Source organism: Armigeres subalbatus, chromosome 3 (genome assembly GCF_024139115.2).
Source record: "Armigeres subalbatus isolate Guangzhou_Male chromosome 3, GZ_Asu_2, whole genome shotgun sequence".
NCBI classification, from domain to species: Eukaryota; Metazoa; Arthropoda; class Insecta; order Diptera; family Culicidae; genus Armigeres; species Armigeres subalbatus.
The window spans coordinates 249,249,581-249,272,284 of record NC_085141.1 but is presented as its reverse complement, the minus strand read 5'-3'; the positions used below and the strand labels follow the sequence as shown (position 1 = coordinate 249,272,284).

General features: G+C 39.6%; 1 protein-coding gene across 2 annotated transcripts in view; it reads right to left on the bottom strand.

The window, feature by feature from the left end:
- LOC134223361 (leukocyte tyrosine kinase receptor) overlaps positions 1–22,388 on the bottom strand; it is a 110,753-nt gene extending 88,365 nt beyond the window's left edge. For both annotated transcript variants that reach the window (XM_062702503.1, XM_062702504.1), the window contains exon 1: positions 22,087–22,388. The gene's annotated coding sequence lies outside the window, so the exon portion shown is untranslated. The remainder of the gene's footprint in view (positions 1–22,086) is intronic.
- Between the last annotated feature and the right edge of the window lie 316 nt (positions 22,389–22,704).

Here is a 22,704-nt window from a genome sequence, read left to right as displayed (position 1 = left end):
CCATAATAAATATCTTTTCCGAAAATTTAAATTTCCGAGGAAAACGCCAAAATATTAATCATTTTTTTCAATATCCAGCGATATATATCAATGAACCAAACAGTGATGAAGAAGCAGCAGTGTTTATTGATGACTACTATTGACCGGGCATCTTGTCTTGTCTTGTCTTGTCTTGGCAGCTACTTTGAGTACCATTCAAACTTGCACCGTTGTTATTTGCTTGTCCGAGCCCTGGGCAGGACGTATATTTATTATCTACGTCATTGATGCACGTCAAACGCTTTGGTATGGTCTAGCATGTGTATCCTTTGTGGCTATAGTAGGATCACGTCATACGGGAAAACAGGGTGTCATTATGCATGATACAGTAACAATAACTCAGCCGGCTTCTCACCGATTTTAAAGATTTTAGTATCAATCGATCGACGATCTCGTTAAGATGTTTCCCAACTATTAAAAACAATGGATTAAAGGAGGAGGTTTTGCGCTATCTTGAGTGAGAGTTTGGGAAGTTCAACTCACGAGAGCTTTTCCCTGCTCCTAAATAAATAAATAAAGGTGCCACACTATTGAAAATTTGAATTTCGACATCAACTGTCAACAATCGGTAAACTAACCAATCCCATACGAGCATCGCAAGCACAGACATCAAAATCGTGCAACATACAGACAGAGCTATAATTCAATCAGGACTTTACGGAGAACAGACACGCTGCTCTGCTCCTAGAGGCGTGACGTTCTTTGTGGATGATCCATTAGTGGCGGTGCTGGAAACTTATTCTAAATGGTGGCGTCTTAGTGAAAAACCATTTAAACCAAGCAGCAGTCACGTGAAGATTTAAGCAAGGTTCGGACCAACGTTTAGTTGATCGATTATCCGGAGTATCGATTTTTATTTCACTCCGGATAATCGAATCACTAGAAAAAAAAATCAATTGCGATAAAATAACGAAAAAAGGGTCATGGGTTCGAGTCCCATCGAAGGGAAAGTGGTTACCTCCAATACATTTTCCAAATCAATATCTTCCACATAACGTACATATTCACATATGAGTTTTCATAACATTGTAAATTAACGTCCAAGTCGGGTGGTTTAATCCCCGGAAATAGGCAATTACCTTTGATTGAACTGAAAAAAATCTGTTTTATTTTATTTGCAGTGGTGTAATCAGACATTATTTAGAAAAAAAAACCCTGATTAATCAACCTAGCGGTATCGGTGACTTTTAGTATTTTTGACATAACTTTTGAGTCCATAGTCCGATCCAGCCAATTTTCAATTTGAAATGATTAGACAGGATTCCCATTCGAATCCAACTTGTTGAGAATAGGTGCAAAAAAAAATTGCTAAACTATTTACGCGCTTTTCGTACAAAAAAATAAGATTGTCGGTGTAGCACCAAATGAGAATTCGGAAGTCAGGACTTCCAAACCGAACTGTCTTCCGAAGTTTTATCTGTCAAACTAATTGATGCGTTGCTTAGTGCATCTTTAGGGGAATCCAGCGTACTACTTCCTAAGTTGGGTAAGTTGCCTGTATCTGGAGAAAAAGCCAACTTCGGTATAAAAAGCGTTCTAATTTTATTCCGGATAGACAATATTTTGGTCATTATTTCTGAACCCTAAGTTTGATCTAATCAATTTTCAATAGAAAGCAATGAAACTTTTGAGTCGATCCATCCAATTTTCAATAGGAAACAATGTAAGTGCTAAGATCAGACCCAAGCGATTTTTCGCTTCCACTCCAAAGATAACAGAATCGCATTTGCCCAGCGATAGAATCGCGTTGAGATTGTTCGGTCACGTGTACATGGCGGAACCTTAATAGGATTTTCCATTAAATTCAACCAGTTGCAAGCAAATTGGATATGGATAAGAGCCAAAAATGGACTAGATTTTGTGCACTCAAACACACCTCAATTCTCCGACCATAGATGATCGGTATATAAATACTATGATCTCCGAGCCATCTAAGATATGTTTGTTTTTGGAGCGAACATACTGCCTTTCAGTGCACTTCGTGTCCGAGAGAGACAAAAAGGGGTCTTGAGACTCAAACAATTAGGCAATTTTCCCCACATCAAATAACCATTTACAGGACCTTGATATCTTTTTTCGGTGACACTCGTGTTCCCTTTTGTTGCTGGATATTTTGCCTTGAGAATTCATGAGAACTTCCGTGTAACTTTAAAAATATTTACGGTGGAAACTTCCGCTGAAATTCAAAAAAAAATCATTTAAAATACATATACAGTCCCATCCCGATTTTGGCAACACCCGTTTTTGTCTACCCCCGGTTTTGGCAACACCCGTTTTTGGCAACATTTTCTTCCCGATTTTGGCAACAAGCTCGAAAATATTTTTTTTATTACTTTTTAGAGCTAAAACCCTTTTATTAATATGTAATAGGATAAACAAAACCAAAAGTGAATGACATTAAGGATTATATGTGTATTATGGGCTATGTACGTGTAGTGGGCACTTTCACTGAAAAAATGAATCACAACTCGTATTTCCGCTCATTGCAATCAATTTGTATTGAAACTTTTCTGCTCTCTTTATTCACGTTTTCCATGCCCTTATTCTCACTACCTGAATCTAACCAGCCCACCGTGGAATGTTGTATTTTTTGACATCCTCACTTATTTTGTCGTTGATAAGCTGACTGATACCGCACAACACCTATTAAGCGAAGCCCGCAGTTTACATCACAATGCAACCGATACTGCATGAGTGATCCAGGAGCAAGCAAGCCCCAGTAGGTTTAATTGCTAGTGATTAGCACATTCGATTTTCTAATAGTATATAGCTTGAAGTTGTTTTGCTCATTATGCGCCTCTTTTCTGGTATCAGATAACTGTCATGTTATTGTTTTATCCGTCTTTCTGGTACATTCCCGTATAGAAAATAAGCAACAATTTTATTTCAAAGAGTCTTATTGTTTAAAATTGATGCAAATTTGTCTAGCGGTTAATATCAGAACACTGTTGGCTTTTTCAGTTTCCTGATGTGTCAATTGCATAACGAGCCTTTTGATTCCAGCATGTTTGCCAACAGTTCAACAGTAATGGTAAGAGTTTGGTAACATGTAACCGTAAGGCTCTCGAGCAGGCATTGAAAAAATCAGATCATGAGTAAAAATCTAAGCCAACTTGATGCTCTGTCGCGGGGCAAGTTATGAAATTCCTAAGATCTTTGAAATTGGACGTTCGCTGATTAACCGTTTAATGATCTTCAACGATCACCAATGGAAGCCTATTGAGTGAAGCGAATCACTTGGTAACACAACAATGAACGTCGTTACGGTGCGCTGATAGTAGAAGCCCTTCAAGCATTCTAAAATAGAAAACCACTATGAGTCTGGAACTCTAGCACACTGAATGGGAGGCGTTGATGCTTTCTCTCGAGTATCCCGAGTAGACGAAAATAGCTCAATAATATCAAATGTTGATAAGATAGCAAAATGAGATATGGACATGATTGATATAAGAGATAAAAGATCAGACGACAATATCAATATTTTGCACTAAAATATCATGAGAAGATCATGTTATGCTATTTGTAATAAATAATGAATATCATGTGCCATTAGTTTGTTCTTATCCATAGCATATTTTAATATTTAAATGATATTTCGGTTCAAATTTTTGATATTGTTGCCTGTTATTTTATCTATTATATCAATCAAGTCCATATCATGTTTTGTTATTTTGTTCATGGCTTTTGCCCGGGATCTTAACACCTTGAAAGAAGAGCGAATAAAGCAGAACCACATCATGGGTTTGATTGTTTGGTTTCATTGTACTAGAGCAAGCCACGACTTAGCTTGTTAGACGGTGTTGCTCATTGTGTTCGCCCGCGAGGCAGTTCGTCCGCTGGCTGTGGATACTACGATTGTAATAGATCAATCCCAAGCAACTAGAAGTTCAGATTTTACTTAAATTTACTCTTAACCGAACTAATTGGTTCACTATGGTTCACAACAAGTTCCAAGCATCCTTAACGGAACTTTAAAGTTCACTTAAAGTTCCGTTACATACAAAAAATTACTTAAAATGAGAGCTGATTAAGCCAAAATAGCCCTTCTTATCCGAACTTCTGGTTGCTTGGGATGCTCACAATGCTCACTCGCACTTTCAATGCCTGCTCTCTAGTGTTCTGTTTGTGATGACGACTAGTGTTCTGTTTGTGATGTTCTGTTTGTGATGTGTATCAGAACTGGAGTGCCTCCTGTGAAGTTCACCTGAGCTTGCTGGTGTAATTCTAGCTGCTTCGATAGGAGAGTTATGCGTCACATGTGGTTTTATTATTATTTATTCAGCATAAGGCCGGAGTGGCCTCTGCGGTACATAACAGTCGTCTCCGTCACTGCTGTACGTCATCAGTCACGCAGTCTACGGAGGGTCCGTAAATCGTCTTCCACCTGATCGATCCACCTTGATCGCTGCACATCTCGCCTTCTTGTGCCTGTCGAATCGTTGTAGAGAACCATTTTTACTCCAAGTGCGCGTTGGTCCTCCACAAGCATTGTCCAGATCTCGTGTCCAAGGAGGACTACCGCCACCTGTTTAATGAGGGAGTCTGTTTGGTACGGCGGCAAACTCTATTCGATCGGAGTGTTTTTTGGAGTCCAAAGTACGTACGCTTTCCTGCCACGTTGCGTCTCCGAATTTGTCTGCTGGTATCGTTATCGGAGGTCAAGTGACCCCAAGTACACGAATTCTTAAACCACCTTGATTTTGTCGCCATGATGGCCGTTGTTGGCTACTTCAGCTTCAACGTGTTAATGACTAGTCCGATTTGCTTTGCTTCCCTCTTCAGTCTAATGTAGGATTCTTCCATCTTTTCAAAGTTATAATAATGAAACTAGTGCAGTGCATGGAGAACTAAAGTGCGATGACCTGCAACGAGCACCATTTTGTCCGTAGGTTGACTGCTGTCGAGTGTCAGAGGTGTCATGCCGCAAATGGTCTTCCAGCTTCCACTTGGCCACTGTCACTCGTTGTGCGAGGTGCACATTGTGCTCATGGATCAACCATTGCCGCCAAAAATATTCCTGGGTTGAGTGCTAGGAGACTGACTAATGCAAAGGGATTAAGTTTTAGTGACATTTAGACATTGGATACGCTTGACCAATGTGCAGAACGCAGATTTCCGTTACCATTTTCTAAACCAATAATGGAACATCTTATGCCTGGCGTTCATTTTTTCCATAATGTCAGCGAAATTGTGCACAGAACTTTACTCTTAATCTCACCGACCACAAGAAAGTTTGCCTCCATCAAAATCCATTACATAAGAATTCGAAATTTGTAGCACATTTAGTCATCTTGTATCCGTCGGATTGCTATTTGAGTTATATAATGAATTATGATAAAAACAAGCATTTTTGGTGGAATAAAATTTATATGAGATGTCAGATTGAAGTCAGCACTTCAATGAACTACAATAAGAACGTTTTTTTATAACCATTTACTATGAAATTTATTATTTATTATGAAATTGGCTAATTGGTTACATTATCGTTTGATCACCATTCTTGAGATTTTTTCAATTTTGATTAAACTACAATCTCCGAGTTATGAATAATATAGCAAAAATGTCAATTCTGATGGACGTGCATCATTAAAACACACTCCACATACTTTGTAGTACATATTCTAAGTATTTAGCTTCAATCATGCAAATAAAAAAAAATTGAAATTTTGTATGAAATTTTTTTCTTGTTTTTATCAACATCCCCATTTTGGCAACATTAAAATCCGATCGTGTTGCCAAAATCGGGAAGGGACTGTAAATTGCCAGCTTCGAAAAACTTCGTAAAAACAGCCCCTTTTCAACCCCCTCCCACAACCTAGATACGTCCCATATTGTTAAAATAATCAGTTGTTGACTTCGACTGTAGTGTTAATTTTTGAGATTTTTCGGCTATGCAGTCTGGTTTATTAGAACATTTTTTTTTTAATTTTGTCCAACGTTTCGACATCGGGTTTGATGTCTTCTTCAGGGAAAAAAATTTGATTGCTCTTTGTTAAGTATGATGTGTGTTCTGTAACGGTCAATTTGATTTTTGGTCGGTATGCATCTTATAGGTTTGATTATTATCTCAATAGTTTTGTCACGTATAAAAAACATTAGATATAACTATTACGACTCCGTTTCTTTCCCATCTGCTTTCACACACACGCTGCTCCCTTCCTCTATACGAGCAGCATCGAGACCGATATGCCAATAAAATTGAATTTAATAATCATATTGTATATTTTATTATTGAAATTGAATTAAAATAAATCGAAGAAAAAAATACTCCGGACGATCGAGTCTAAAATTCCGGATAATCGAACCCCGGATAATCGAGTCCGACCTGTATTTTCATGTTATTAGAAGAAAAGGTGGCGAGACTGAAAAAAAAGGAATTGCCGTCGGTAACAGAATCAGAAGGGTCTTCATATAATCTTGGTAAGTGCAACTAATAGAAGGATATTCGAATTTTCTAAATGTCATGTCAAACTATCAAAAAATGCACGCCAGAGCCACAGGAGCACACTCTGAAAATACACTCCAGTGAAAACCCTATAGTGAAGTTGAAAAGCAGGCCAAGTTCCCTTTAGAATGTAAAGCCAAATAAGAAGAATATGAGCAGAATCACAAGTGCTTGTCGGAGGAACACGCTGCAAAAAAAATATTCGCATGGAAGGCGCCCATAGCGCATCAACGGCAAATCATCAAGTGGCTGACATTGGCGTCAGAAGCAGCGAAGTACAATTTCCTCACAAGTTTCTGACTTTAGTTTTGCTATCTCCTCTCGGATATGTGATCTTGATGCGATGGGTGGGCTTACGCCATTAGCACTGAGATGGCAACCAAAGACATATCTGTCGTGATCCGACCGAGATTTCTAGTCTCGACCGTTCGTCGCAACAATACTAAGCAAACTGATTGTTATTTCGCTCTCACACGATCATCCCGAAAAGTTTCTTGCTGGATGGAATCAAAATATCTTACAATCTAAGGTCGCTCGTTGCACGTTTAAACGAAATATACTACAAAAGAGTATAATCTGATTGGATGATAACTGAATGCAAATAAGACAATGAAGTTAAGTGAATATTCTTTCCGACACTTTATAGACCCGATCTTATCTACTACATTCTTCTCCTCCTCTACTCTACAGGAATGTAGTGAACGTATAATTCAAAATTTCACGAAAAGTTTCTGCAAAAATTATTTGAAACATATTACAATGTAGACGAAAAAGCTGCAGATCACCCAATTCATTTTTTGTCCAATTCAATTCTAATGCAATCCAAATCCAACTCAAATCGTACACTCAGTTCAAATCAAGTCGAAAACTAATTCATATCCAATTCCAATCCAATCCAATTTAAACTTCATCCAAATCCAAGCCAAATTTAATAAAATGCTCAATCATATCTAAATCCAATCCAATCCCAATCTAGATAAATCTAATTCCTCATTTAAATCTAATTTTATCTAAATAATCTAAATATGTAATCTAATCTTAATCCAAAGTCAATCCAAATCCCTATTTAAATCCAAGTCCAACCGAAATGTCATCCCAATTCAATCCAAATGAAATTCAAATCTATTAAAGAATAGTCCAAATCAAATCCAAATACAATTCAAATCCATCCAAATCCATCCATCCATCAAATCCAATGAAATAAAAAAAATCTAGCCATAGCCAATGAAATATACTCCAAAATCCTATCCAATTTTAATCGAGATCTATTTCAAATCCATTTCAAATTTATTCTGAAACTATTGGAAATCCTATTCAAATCCAATCTAAATTCAATTACTCATTCAAATATAAATTTTATTCCAATCCAAATTTAATCTGAATTAAAATCCAATTCAAATCTAATATCCGAATCCTATCCAAATTTAATCCAAATCCAGTCCGAATCAAATCCAATTAAGACATAGCCAAATCCAAATAAAAACTCATTCAAGTCTCTTAATCCGATCCAAATTTAATCTGAATCCAATTCAGATGCAATCCAAATTCAAGTAAAAAATTTCAAATCCAAAGTTCAAATCAAATCTAATGCAAATGCAATCCACATGCAGTCTAAATCCAATCTTACACAAATATAGCCAATTCAATTACTCATTTAAATCTGATCTTCATCCAATCGAAAATCAACCTGAATCTAATCATGATTCAATGCAAATCCAATTTAAATACCAATTCAAATCCAGATCCAGAAATTTCACCCCAATCCAATCCAAATTTAATTCAAATTTAATCCACATTCAATCCAAATCCAATCCAAACCAAATGTAGCCAAATTAAATCACTCATTTGAATATAATATAATCCATATTGAAAATAATAATTATTTTGAATCCTCTGAAGTGCCTTCTTTCTGGTATTGCAGCAACTAGTCCATATTGGCATAGCATACAACATGGCAGGTCTAAAAATTTGTTTGTATATCAAAAGTTTGTTCTTAAGACAAAGTTTTGATTTTCTGTTTATAAGTGGATATAGACACTTTGGAAGGCTCGCGAACTGACGCTTTTTTCCTGTCACCATATTTTTTTGCTCCCGAAAATTTTATTAATAGAAATTATGTTATAGTGAATTTCTTGGAACTGCGTGATTGAACAGACAAATGCTGATCAAAATGTTGCGATCTTTTTGCGCCATCCATAGTAGAGAAGTTGAAAGGTAATGAAGAGTTGCAGGTCATCGTCATGGAACGGCTGGAAAACACCAACGGCCGGCGTCTTATCATCACCATGAACGCCGGAGCCTTCATTCTGACACACACCTTCCCGACAACCCCCTTGTTGGATGTTCTTTGGTAAGGTAAAAATGCTGGACGCAGACTGCATTCGTGTGGTAAGTTATCTAATGAATCCTTAAATTGAATTTTAAACTGAATTTTGCAATTTTGCTTGCCGTTGTGGTACGTTGTTAGTCCAGCAAATGTTTGAGTTTTTTTGTTTGTGCTTTATTAGAATGATTTTTTACACATAGTGCTAGCATAACTGGGCGTTCCCATCTTCTTCTTCTTCTTATTGGCATTACATCCCCACACTGGGACAGAGCCGCCTCGCAGCTTAGTGTTCATTAAGCACTTCCACAGTTATTAACTGCGAGGTTTCTAAGCCAGGTTACCATTTTTGCATTCGTATATCATGAGGCTAGCACGATGATACTTTTATGCCCAAGGAAATCGAGACAATTTTCAATCCGAAAATTGCCTAGACCGGCACCGGGAATCGAACCCAGCCACCCTCAGCATGGTCTTGCTTTGTAGCCGCGCGTCTTACCGCACGGCTAAGGAGGGCCCTAGGGCGTTCCCATAAAGGTAACAAATTCAACATTTTATCTATATTGATGGCATCAGGAATATAGCGGTAGGTTATTTCATTCTCATCTCCTCTTTGAACGTTCAACGCCAAAACATGAATTTAAATCGTCCATAAGGCATAATGTTTTTGTTCTTGTTTGTTATGTTTTGGAAAAATGTCTCTCCAAATCGATATCTTCTCTATCTATTCTAGTTGTTTGACTCTTCTTTAACTCGTCTGATTAGTAAATTTTTTTGGATGAATTATAAAAGCTTGAGTTTTATTACTCAAATGGAAATTAGCAACGCACTCTTAAATTATTAGTTAATAATCATCCTAACACGAAATTCGACAAAAAAATTATAAAACAAAATGCGAGATAGTTTAGTTTTATGGTGTGAAGGAATGCATAGAAGCAATAATTAGGCTATAGTTTCAAGGCTCGTCTACGTAATGGATATTCTATTTGCTGCTGTTTCGCATGTTGCTTTCATTGAAGATTAGGTTAATGAAAAATGTTTGATCTTTCTCGTAAATTGATGTATACTGAATAATTTATAACAAATCAAGAAAGTGGTTAATTTTCTAAAAACTTCACGTGTCGTGTGATGTTTTCTCCTGTGCGGTACGTCATTTCCTGAGTGGGACCACGTAATATTACAATTACAGAAACACCCAGCATACATTTTGCAGGGGCAGATCATGTTAAAATTATCACAAACCAATTTGCATTCCAATACAGTACATAGTTAGCTTTCTGGTACACCAACGTACATAGAGATATAACAATATTTGCAATTTTATCTGTACGTGAAAAAAGCTATGTTTTATATTAATTATTTTCCCTCGCGTTAGCTGAATATGAAAAATTCACACTTTCTGATTATTGCGGACAGTTTAAAGATAAATTAACAATAGCTCTACCGGAGCGATTAATTGTCTGCCCTATACGTTGGGTGAACAATGTTACAACAAAATACGTCGTAACTGATCTTTACTTTGTTCTCGCATCAACATTAACATGCTAGTTACTTGGATTACATCACTTACCAAGGTGAATCCTGATCTAAGTAATGACACTTCCTCTCCCTATTTACAATACTCCTTCCCGTAACAACCGTAGAGATGCAGACGATTCGTCGGTCTCTAAAACAACGGTTGTTACAATAACATTCCTTCCCTTCCCTCGATGATCGTAAGGACGTGGCCGGCGCCGTTATTGACCCATTAAAAGTTGAGCTTTCGGAACGTGCACATTGAGGATGGAAAGCTAATCCCAAGTCCCATCTGTTGGTTCCCTGTGCAATTCCGCTAGTTCTGGTCAATCACGGAGTAGCAACTACGAATTGTACGATCATCTCATGCTCATGCTCATGCTCATGCTCATGCTCATAAGTGGATATAGACACTTAATATATTTGTTACATTTGGCTTGAAGGCCTTCAATGTGATTTTTAAAAGCTAATTTTTGATCTAGCAGAAGTCCTAAATATTTAGCTTCGCTAGACCAATTAATTGGAACCCCATTCATAGTGACAAAATGTCTGCTAAAAGGTTTCAAATAAAAAGCTCTCGGTTTATGTGGGAAGATTATAAGCTGAGTTTTGGAAGCATTCGGGGAAATTTTCCATTTTTGCAAGTAAGTGGAGAAAATATCCAAACTTGTTTGCAATCTACTACAAATGACACGAAGGCTTCGCCCTTTGGCTAAGAGACCTGTGTCATCTGCAAACAAAGATTTTTTACACCCTGGTGGTAAATCAGGTAAGTCAGAAGTAAAAATGTTATACAAAATGGGCCCCAGTATGCTGCCTTGGGGGACACCAGCCCTTACAGGTAATCTATCAGATTTAGAATTCTGATAGTTTACCTGCAGTGAGCGATCTGATAAATAATTTTGGATCAGTTTAATGATGTACAGAGGAAAATTACAGTTCATCAATTTTACAATCAATCCTTCATGCCAAACACTGTCAAATGCTTTCTCTATATCAAGAAGAGCAACTCCAGTCGAATATCCTTCAGATTTGTTGAGCCGAATTAAGTTCGTAACTCTTAATAACTGATGAGTGGTTGAATGCCCATGGCGAAAACCAAATTGCTCATCAGCAAAAATAGAATTGTCATTAATATGAACCATCATTATATTTAAAATAATCTTTTCAAACAGTTTGCTTATTGAAAAAAGCAAACTGATTGGGCGATAACTAGAAGCCTCAGCTGGATTTTTGTCCGGCTTCAAAATTGGATCAACTTTGGCGTTTTTCCATTTATCTGGGAAGTATGCCAATTGAAAACATTTGTTAAATAAATTAACCAAAAAGGATAAAGTGCTCTCAGGATGTTTTATGATAAGTATGTAGAAAATACCATCATCACCCGGGGCTTTTATATTTTTAAATTTCCTAATAATAGATCTCACTTCATCCAAATTAGTTCCCAACGAAGAGTCAAAAACATTCTCTTGATTGAGAATGTCTTCGAAGCTCCGTGTAACCTGATCCTCAATTGGACTAGTGAGACCTAGACTAAAATTTTGGGCACTCTCGAACTGCTGAGCAAGTTTTTGAGCCTTTTTCATATATTCTTTCATTGTGCTCTCTTTTTTGGCACTATTCTGTCACCCGGCCTACTCCACTGCCGTTCCGTCAGGGAGCCTACCAGGGACGCTAGCATATTTGCTTTATTTGTCTCCATTTTACGCTTATATTTACCTGATTGTTTTCCCTATATCACTTCTTCCGGGGAGCACTAACAAGACCTAAAGATAAAAATCGTAATCCTACCGGCTGCGCCATTGTCGTGATCCGACCGAGATTTCTAGTCTCGACCGTTCGTCGCAACAATACTCAGCAAACTGATTGTCATTTCGCTCTCACACGATCATCCCGAAAAGTTTCTTGCTGGATGGAATCAAAATATCTTACAATCTAAGGTCGCTCGTTGCACGTTTAAACGAAATATACTACAAAAGAGTATAATCTGATTGGATGATAAGTGAATGCAAATAAGACAATGAAGTTAAGTGAATATTGTTTCCGGAACTTTATAGACCCGATCTTATCTACTACAATATCCTGCGTGGTGGTATTACATGGTGACTATTTTTGTTTGATTCCGCGTCACATATCTGGCATTGACGCAATTTTTTTTTTTTTTTTTTTTTTAACTAATTTTATTTGCTAATTATCTAATACATGCATTCATCTCTTAGACTAGGTGTTCCGTGTTTTCTTAACACTATCATCCTTATTTGCTATGTTACGCTTTTAGTTATTATTAATACATTTCAATTGCCTCTGGCAGTTAGAATTTTTTCCTCTGGTTGAATTGAACCATGTAGGAATTACAATGTTTTCAACTTAAACTAATCTTAACCTATTTTATACTAAGGGTACAAGGAGTTAATCGTTGCAATAGAAGATTGCAACGATTTTTGTCTAAAATTGGAAATTATTTTGTTGGACATTTGTTGCAATGTCTCAATATTAGAAATTCTATGAAGTTCATTGGTACTATACCACGGAGGTAACTTCAGAATCATTTTCAAAATTTTATTTTGAATCCTCTGGAGTGCCTTCTTTCTGGTATTGCAGCAACTAGCCCATATTGGCACAGCATACAACATGGCAGGTCTAAAAATTTGTTTGTAAATCAAAAGTTTGTTCTTAAGACAAAGTTTTGATTTTCTGTTTATAAGTGGATATAGACACTTAATATATTTGTTACATTTGGCTTGAAGGCCTTCAATGTGATTTTTAAAAGTTAATTTTTGATCTAGCAGAAGTCCTAAATATTTAGCTTCGCTAGACCAATTAATTGGAACCCCATTCATAGTGACAATATGTCTGCTAGAAGGTTTCAAATAAGAAGCTCTCGGCTTATGTGGGAAAATTATAAGCTGAGTTTTGGAAGCATTCGGGGAAATTTTCCATTTTTGCAAGTAAGTGGAGAAAATATCCAAACTTTTTTGCAATCTACTACAAATGACACGAAGGCTTCGCCCTTTGGCTGAGAGACCTGTGTCATCTGCAAACAAAGATTTTTGACACCCTGGTGGTAAATCAGGTAAGTCAGAAGTAAAAATGTTATACAATAAGGGCCCCAGTATGCTGCCTTGGGGACACCAGCCCTTACAGGTAATCTATCAGATTTAGTATTCTGATAGTTTACCTGCAGTGAGCGATCTGATAAATAATTTTGGATCAGTTTAATGATGTACAGAGGAAAATTAAAATTCATCAATTTTACAATCAAACCTTCATGCCAAACACTGTCAAATGCTTTCTCTATATCAAGAAGAGCAACTCCAGTCGAATATCCTTCAGATTTGTTGAGCCGAATTAAATTCGTTACTCTTAATAACTGATGGGTGGTTGAATGCCCATGGCGAAAACCAAATTGTTCATCAGCAAAAATAGAATTGTCATTAATATGAACCATCATTCTATTTAAAATAATCTTTTCAAACAGTTTGCTTATTGAAGAAAGCAAACTGATTGGGCGATAACTAGAAGCATCAGCTGGATTTTTGTCCGGCTTCAAAATTGGAACAACTTTGGTGTTTTTCCATCCATTTATCTGGAAAGTATGCCAATTGAAAACATTTGTTAAATAAATTAACCAAAAAGGATAAAGAGCTCTCAGGAAGTTTTTTGATAAGTATGTAGAAAATACCATCATCACCCGGGGCTTTCATATTTTTAAATTTTCTAGTAATAGATCTCACTTCATCCAAATTGGTTCCCAACGAAGGGTCAAAAACATTCTCTTGATTGAGAATGTCTTCGAAGCTCCGTGTAACCTGATCCTCAATTGGACTAGTGAGACCTAGACTAAAATTATGGGCACTCTCGAACTGCTGAGCAAGTTTTTGAGCCTTTTCGCCATTCGTTAATAAAATTTTATTTCCCTCTTTAAGCGCTGGAATTGGCTTTTGAGGTTTTTAGAAATTTTAGTTAATTTCCAAAAGGGTTTCGAACTGGGATCCAACTTCGAGACATTATTCTCAAAGTTGGTATTTCTCAGAATAGCGAAACGTTTTTTAATTTCATTTTGCAAATCTCGCCAAATAACTTTCAACGCGGGATCGCGAGTTCTTTGGTATTGCCTTCTTCTCACATTTTTAAGACGGATAAGTAGCTGAAGATCGTCGTCAATAATAATGGAGTTGAATTTAACTTCACATTTCGGAATTGCAATGCCTCTGGCTTCGACAATTAAATTTGTCAAAGATACGAGAGCATTATCAATATCACTTTTGGTATCGAGAGGAATATCAACATCAAAATTCCTATCGATATACGTTTTCTATAAATCCCAATCAGCTCTATGATAATTAAAAGTAGAGCTGATTGGATTATAAATGGCTTCTTGTGAGATTTCAAATGTCACAGGAAGGTGATCAGAGTCAAAGTCAGCATGAGTTACCAATTGGCCACACAGCTGACTTGAATCCGTTAAAACTAAATCAATTGTAGAAGGATTTCGACTGGAAGAAAAACAAGTTGGTCCATTGGGATATTGAATAGTATAATATCCCGCAGAACAATCTTCAAATAAAATTTTACCATTGGAATTGCTTTGAGCATTATTCCATGAACGGTGTTTGGCATTGAAGTCACCAATTACGAAGAATTTTGATTTGTTGCGAGTCAGAATTTGAAGATCAGCTTTCAACAAATTCTTTTGCTGCCCATTGCATTGAAAAGGCAAGTGGGCTGCAATGAAGGAAAATTGTCCAAAATTTGTTTCAACAGAAACTCCCAAGGTTTCAAAAACTTTGGTTTCAAACGAAGAAAATAATTTATGTTTGATACGTCTATTAATGACAATGGCGACCCCACCACAGGTGCTGTCAAGACGATCATTTCTGTAGATAAAATAGTTTGGATCTCTTTTAATGGAGAGTCCTGGTTTTAAATACGTTTCAGTTATAATGGCAATATGCACATTATGAACTGAAAGGAAGTTGAATAATTCATCTTTCTTGCCCTTTAGAGAGCGGGCATTCCAATTTAGAACTTTCACACAATTATTTGGATCCATTGAAACGGAGTACGATAACAATTTTTTGTGTGTACTTTATACCAACCTGAACAGCTTCAGGAATGGTATTTGCTTTGAACATTGCATCAATCATGTGATGCAATTGTTCAGTTAAAAAATCAAAATCGGAAGCAGTCATGCTACCTGAATCGGCAACATGACCATTATTTTCCGTTGGGACATGGGTATAAACCTCATTTTGAGAAGAGAAATTTTGTCTACCAGCAGCGATGTTTGCATACGTAGGTACATTCGAAAAATTGGAATTTACTGAAGTGCTTGCTACCCGTTGACGAGCGGCAAAATTTGTTTGAGAATTGTGGTGGGTATGAATTGCTCGACCGGTAACCGGTTTCGAAATTTGAGCGTTTGAAAAATTTCTACCCGTCGAATCTGGGATCCGATTGGAATTTCCCGTCATCAATTTTGCACGGGAATTCAAAACTTTTTTGCGTGAAGGGCATTCCCAGAAATTGGATTTATGATTGCCCCCACAGTTTGCGCACTTAAATTTATTGGAATCTTCTCTCACAGGACATGCGTCCTTGGCGTGAGAGGTTCCACCACAAATCATGCATTTAGCATCCATGTGACAATGTTTGGTTCCATGACCCCACTTTTGGCACGTACGGCACTGGGTAGGGTTTTGGAAATTTCCCCCAGGCCTGCGGAAATGTTCCCATGTAACACGGACATGAGACATAATACAGGCCTTTTCCAAATTTTTCATATTATTTAGTTCACTTTTGTTAAAATGAACTAAATAAAATTCTTGAGAAATGCCCCTCTGGGAAGTACCAGAATGGGATTTCTTTTTCATCTTAATTACTTGGACTGGTGAAAATCCAAGTAATTGAGAAATTTCAATTTTAATCTCATCCAGTGATTTGTCATCACTGGGGAGACCTTTCAAGACGACTTTGAACAATCGCTCAGTTTTGTCGTCGTATGTGCAGAATTTATGGCGCTTCTCAGTTAAATAGTGAAGAAGACGTTTGCGATCGTCAAAGGATCCCGGCAAAACGCGGCAGTCACCCTTCCTAGCAATCTGAAATGAAACCTTGATCCCCTGAAGGTTACTCAAGATTTCATTCCGAAAGCCAGAAAACTCGGCAACAGATACCACAATCGGCGGAATCCTTTGCTTTTTCGCATGAATCGAATCACCTGGGCTAAAGGTAGATTCAATTTGCTCAATTTCATCATTAATCAAATCGAACCGATTGCTCAGTTCGATAGGAGAAGAAACAATGTCAACATTAGATTTAGAAGGAATATCTGAAGTCTCCAGCTTCCTTCTATTTTTTCCGCGCTTGGGCAGGACGGTCTTGAAACCTTGTTTCTTTGAAGGAAGTGGAGAATTCAGAGACTCCCCCTTCCTCTTGTTTTTATTAATACTCATTGCTGAGCGTGGAGACGTGACCTTCTAAGAGGTTTTTTCCCAGAACGGTGTCCCTGCAGGATTACCACCGCTTGTCGGAATTTTACTTCCGCAAACGGGTTCAACGTAGACGAAGGCACGGGTCCTTGCAAAGATCGTAACGGGATCAGTGGGTACAAATAGCGCTAAGAAGCACCGTTGAAATTAAAATAGCTTCGGGTAGTATTAAAAACTTCCTTCCGCAAAGAGAGAAAGAACCGCACAGCACGAAAGCACGATGCGGTCTGTTGGCATTGACGCACTGATTTTACGAATGTGCATGTGATATCGTGTCTTGGAGCCTTGAATGGCAGTGCAGTCAGACAGAGGCCTTTTTCATCAGTGATAATGATGTGAGTTCTCTTTTTTTCGGCAATACTGTTCTGATTCGTTCCCTGTGACGATGAGTCGTAGCTACGCTTAAAACTAGCTAAATAGGTTAATTAAAAATGTGTTCAAGTTTATCGACATTCGTAGGGAATTGACTGTTGGCTTCACTGAGTAGAAGTTTTTTTTTTTCAAAACTTGGAGCGTGGTGCCTGCCTTATTATGTTATGTTTCAATTCAAAGAAACATAATACATAATACCATATTTTATAATGATGGTAAATGAACAATCTTATGACGGCTTAATTATCACAATGTTTACTAATAGATAGTAAATAGGCGTAATGAAGCTTTATTTTGCCACCGAAAAGTGAATCTTATAGCTGACTCATAAATAATCATTAGTACATTATAGATAATAACAGTTACTTTAGAAAAGATTAAGCTACTAGTTTAGTAGCCCAAGGAGTGCCAATTGGCACATCAGGATCAATGCCAGCAAGATCCTGATTATGGCATTCCGGTTGCGTGTTAACGGACCTTGTCTTGGATATCGCAATATTGTGAAAGCGAGGGCTGGCAGTCTGACATTCTATTTAGTAGAGCCGGGTGACACTGACTCGAAACGGTGAGTGGGATAATGGCCAGGCTGACTTCCGTCCGCAAAAACCGTGGCGGGCCTTGTAGCACGCTGTCTAATCCTGCCACCAAGCTTTGCCTGCTGGGTGGGAGTAGGCTCAGATGACCTTTCCTGACTTGCGCTGATCTGGCTCTGAACACGTAAGTGTCAAACCTTGCATGGCTTCCCTGCATTCCGTAAGGCATGCAAAGATAACCATCAGATCATTAAAGGAGACTAGTCCATTAGGATTCGACGGCAGACACAAGGGCGGGCCATCTACAATGAGTGAAACAAAACAAAATAATTCTTACGATGATGCGTTAAGCATGGAGGTGGTAAACCTCTTGGCCAAGGGGGGTTTGGCTAGGTCTCCTACCAGGGAGGAGGAGAGCGGAGTGACGGAGGCTGCAACTAGCAGCACCGGAGTCTCCCCAGCAGTGGAGATAGTGGGTGGGTATAGCCCTATCAGCACGCTCGGCGGGCCACTACCCGGGATGCGGATGGTCACTGAGCAACTCGATGATATCATCGAGTTCGCGAGCGCAAGGCAGAACATCAGTAAGGAACTAAAACAGAACCTTCGGATGCTCCGCCAGACTGTTCGTGCCGCAAGACAAGAACAGGATGCGTTTATTAGGCGGGTGGTGGGAGGAGAGAAAGCCGACAAAGGTGCTCAAACCGATGCCTTCTCCGTTCTGCGAAAAGCGACCAAACCCCAAGAGGCGATTGATTTCACCCTGACGGTCAATGAAGAAAAGACTGCGCCTAACCCGAAGCGGGTCAGGTAGCAATCCGGCGAAGGGGCTCAGAGCAAAGCCAAACGATGTGCGATCATAAAGGCCAAACGTCGTCTGGACGGAGCAGATCAGGCTGCAGAGGAGCCCGGAGGGAACTTCTCGGCCCAGTGGCTTAGCCAGAAAATTGGCCAGGGGGAGTTTTATGATTTTTTTTGGAAGAGCAATTTCATTGTTACTAGTTAATCTCTTGACTCTTGAATAAAAATGTTCTACGTATGTACTCTAAGCGGCGCAGCCAATTTTTTTATTTGAGAGGGTTCGAACAAAAATTTTCTTCTACAAAAATTGTATTGGGAGGGGAGGCTACGCCACTGTCTCGGCCTATAAAGGCGAAAGGCCCCAACCAGAAGCAAGTAGAAAATCCTTGGCAGCTGTTCAGTAGGACAAAGCGGAAGTCTCGAACCGCAAAGAAAACTAAGGACAGAAGCGAGACCTTGTTGGTGAAACTGATAAGGTACACCGGGGCAAGTTGAAACGGGTTTTTCAAAGTTGAACTTTGAAGAGCTGTAAAAAATCACCAATTTTAAATCCGTTTGGGGTGTTTGCTAGTTCGGGCCAAAGATTATACAATAAAAAAATAAGCAAGTTTACTGGATTCTTTTTTATTTGCATCGTTTCAACTTGCCCCACGTATCGGGGCAAGATTAAACACTGCGCAATATAACCACATAAACTAATTTTGCCGTATTAAAAATATAATATATGTTCTCAGTGAGACTCAAGATGCACGAGGTTGTAAAGGTGACTGTACTGCCAGGATTCGCATAAGTGTCCCTACGGGCCCAGACCGTAGCGACCTGTGTCATCGTTGTGGTGAGAAAGGGCACAAGGCGCAGGAACGCGATAAGGTACCAAAATGCCTTATCTGTGCTAGCAAAAATTAAGCCTGTAACCACGTTACGGGTGGATCTTCGTGTCCCATCGGAGAGAGAAACAAGATCAAGCCGTGCAAATAACACAGCTGAATCTTAATCACTGTACAACTGCCCAGCAGCTGCTGCAGCAGTCCGTCTCGGAGCCGAAGACCGAGGTCGCCCTCCTGTCCGATCCGTACAACGTTCCTGTCGATAACGGCAATTGGGTGGCTGACGGGTTTAGGATAACGGTTATTTGTGCGACGGGGCGGTACCCGATCTAAGAGGCGGGTCCTCTGTTGAGGGTAGCGCAATAGCCAAGACCAATAGTGTGTTCTATTGTAGCTCCTATGCCCCACCAAGGTGGCCATTAGAACAGTTTAACCAGATGATCGATAGGCTATTGTCTGATCTAGTGGGACGTAAGCCTAGACGACCGGATGACAGGATATTTCAGTTCGGAAGGAACGGAGTCGAGTCATGGATTGTCGTAACGTTTGTCAGTCCTTGTCTGGTACCAGATTGGAATGTGGACGAGGATTACACCCATAGTGATCATCTAGCAATTAGCTTTAATATCAACTATGGCGTGCAACATCAGTGGTCCGGGGATCCCTGTCAGGTTCGTGGGTTGAGGACCAATCACTTCGACAGCGAAGTTTTCCCTGGGACTGGAAGTCAACACTGAAGGTCTAATCGGGGTTGCGTTGGTAGCTGTCCTATCACGCGCGTGCGACGCCACCATGCTGAGGAAAGCCCTGCCGAGAAATTGCAGACGCCCGGTGTACTGGTTTAGTGCCGAGATTGTGGCCCTTTGATCAACCTGCCTCAAGGCTAGGTGAAGGATGCAATTTGCCCGAGGATAAAAGAGCGGATCGCCGTGAAGTGTTTCGAGCTGCGAAACTGGCATTTAACAAGGCCATCAAGAGCAGTAAGAGAGCATGTTTCGAGAACCTATGCGAAGGAGCCAACGCGAATCAGTGGGGTGACTCCTACAGGATAGCGATGACCAAGAACAAAGGGAGCTCTTCACCCCCCGAACGGTCCCCGGATAGCTTGGCGAGAATTATCGAGGTACTTTTCTCGTCCTGAGCCACAAGTCCCTGGCCTCCTGCGCCGCAAGGCAATATGGGTGTGGCCGAAATGGTGGCTCCGATGACGTACGAAGAGTTATTTGCGGTGATCAAATCCCTGGTAACAAAGCTCCAAGGCCTGATGGAGCCCCGAACAGCGCTCTCTAGGCAGCAATCATAGCGAACCCGAACAAGTTCAGGCTAGCTATGCAAAGATGCCTTGATTAGTGTTACTCATCGGCGTGTATGCCAATCTGTCTTATAGACCCGACGGGCAAGTTGCTAGAGAGGATCATTCTCAACAGGCTGACCCCTTACTCAGAGGATACGAGAGCGGCCTTTCAAGCAATCGGTTCGGTTCTCGCAAGGGTAAGTCCACGATGGACGCTATTGACTCGGAGGTAAAGACCGCCGAGATAGCGATCCAACAGAAAAGGCGAGGTATTCTGCACTGTGCGTTAGTGACACTTGATGTGAAGAACTCTTTCAACAGCGCAAGCTGGAATACCATCGCGCTCTCGTTACTTAGGCTGCCGGTGGGCCTGACCTGGAAAGCTATTTCCGATGCAGGTCAGATAAGCGTTCCTATTACCGTAGGAGTTCCGAAAGGTTCAATATTGGGCCCGGTATTATGGAACCATATGTACAACGGGGTTCTGAAGCTAAAGTTCCCTCCTGGCGTTAAGATCGTCGGTTTCGCCGATGACGTAATTTTGGAGGTCTACGGGGAGTCAACTCCCCGGTAGAACTGACCGCAGCACACGCGATCAGCACGGTGGCGGATTGGATGTGCGCTAGAGGCCTGGGCTCGCTCAACACAAGACGGAGGTGGTTATCCCGTGGTAACCCTGCAAAGATGGTATTTGCTTAAAAAATCACTCAACAGGTTCAAATGCGCAGCATAAACTGCGTCATTTTTTTAGATAACTACTGTTTATTGCTTCTCAATATTAATGTAATAGGAAGGCATGCCCTCAATAAAAAAAACACATTAACGATGTGAAAGTGTAATTTTATTCAGGATTTAGATTAGGAAAATCACTGAACATGAACGCGAGAACCTTTTTACAGCCCCATTACTTGAATGAAAAAGAAGTTGTACACGTCCAACTTTTGGCAGGCCAACTAAATTCAGCTTAGCTTGTCAATTAGACTACTCTAAACTCAACATAATAGACGTAGTAATTTACCCCGAATAATTTTTAAAACCCCAGCAACAATTAAACATCAGCAGGGACGTTTTCATTGCAAATCACAATGAACCATTTAATTTTATTACGAATAAACGGATTGCTCAATTCACTTACCTTCTAAACGAAATATAATATCGGCGTAAACTAATCTGACGAATAACTCACTACGACATAACCTTGGCGAAAGAAAATCAAGCACTAATAAAGAATTTTCTAATGAATAGTAATAAAACATATCAAGCCAGTTTGAGAAAACAATTTCAAAACATTCAGATTTTTATTGTCTATCAACGTATTTTAATTTCCCAGCATCCCTGTTTATGGCTTGTTTCAATTAACTGTCAAGGCACATGCCACGCAAGATGCATGCTCGAGTTTTTTCATTATCCTATGCTGAGAAAGAAACGGAGATAAAAACGAATTACCTAAACGAAAACACTTGTCGGTTGTTTGTTTCGTATCTCTGCCACCTTTTCCACTTCCGGCTTATCCGAATTTGTTTATTTCTGTAAGATTGTAACCAATCTTATATCAACCGCACTTTTAACCGTCATATACGATTGAAGCACATTTGAAAAAAAAAACACATAGCGGAAAATCCACCCGCGCACTCTCGAATGTCACCATCCGCTAAGAAGACGACGTCAACGACGACGGCACGGCGACCTTCGCTATTTGCACTTCCTTTGAGGTTAATCCACTCCCGAGAGAACGACTTTCACCGACACGATCGCGATCACAACTGGCCGAGAATATTCACGACCTCTATAGGTACGCGCCCCGGTTCTCGACGTTCCTACGCCACCGCGCCGGCTACAGACACGGCCGGGCCGGGGGCAGTAGCCGCAGAAAAGGATGACAACCGCCTGGATGGCGGTGGATGGCGGCGACGGCGGTGCGACTAAAATAACACGACTGCGCAATGACGATGGAGACGCCGAATATCTAATGGTCCATATGTTTATCCCACCGATTCAAGCTGAGCTGCGTCTGCCATCCGTCCTCGCACGTTGTCGTCGCTTCAGTCTGAGGCGTAGAGAGCG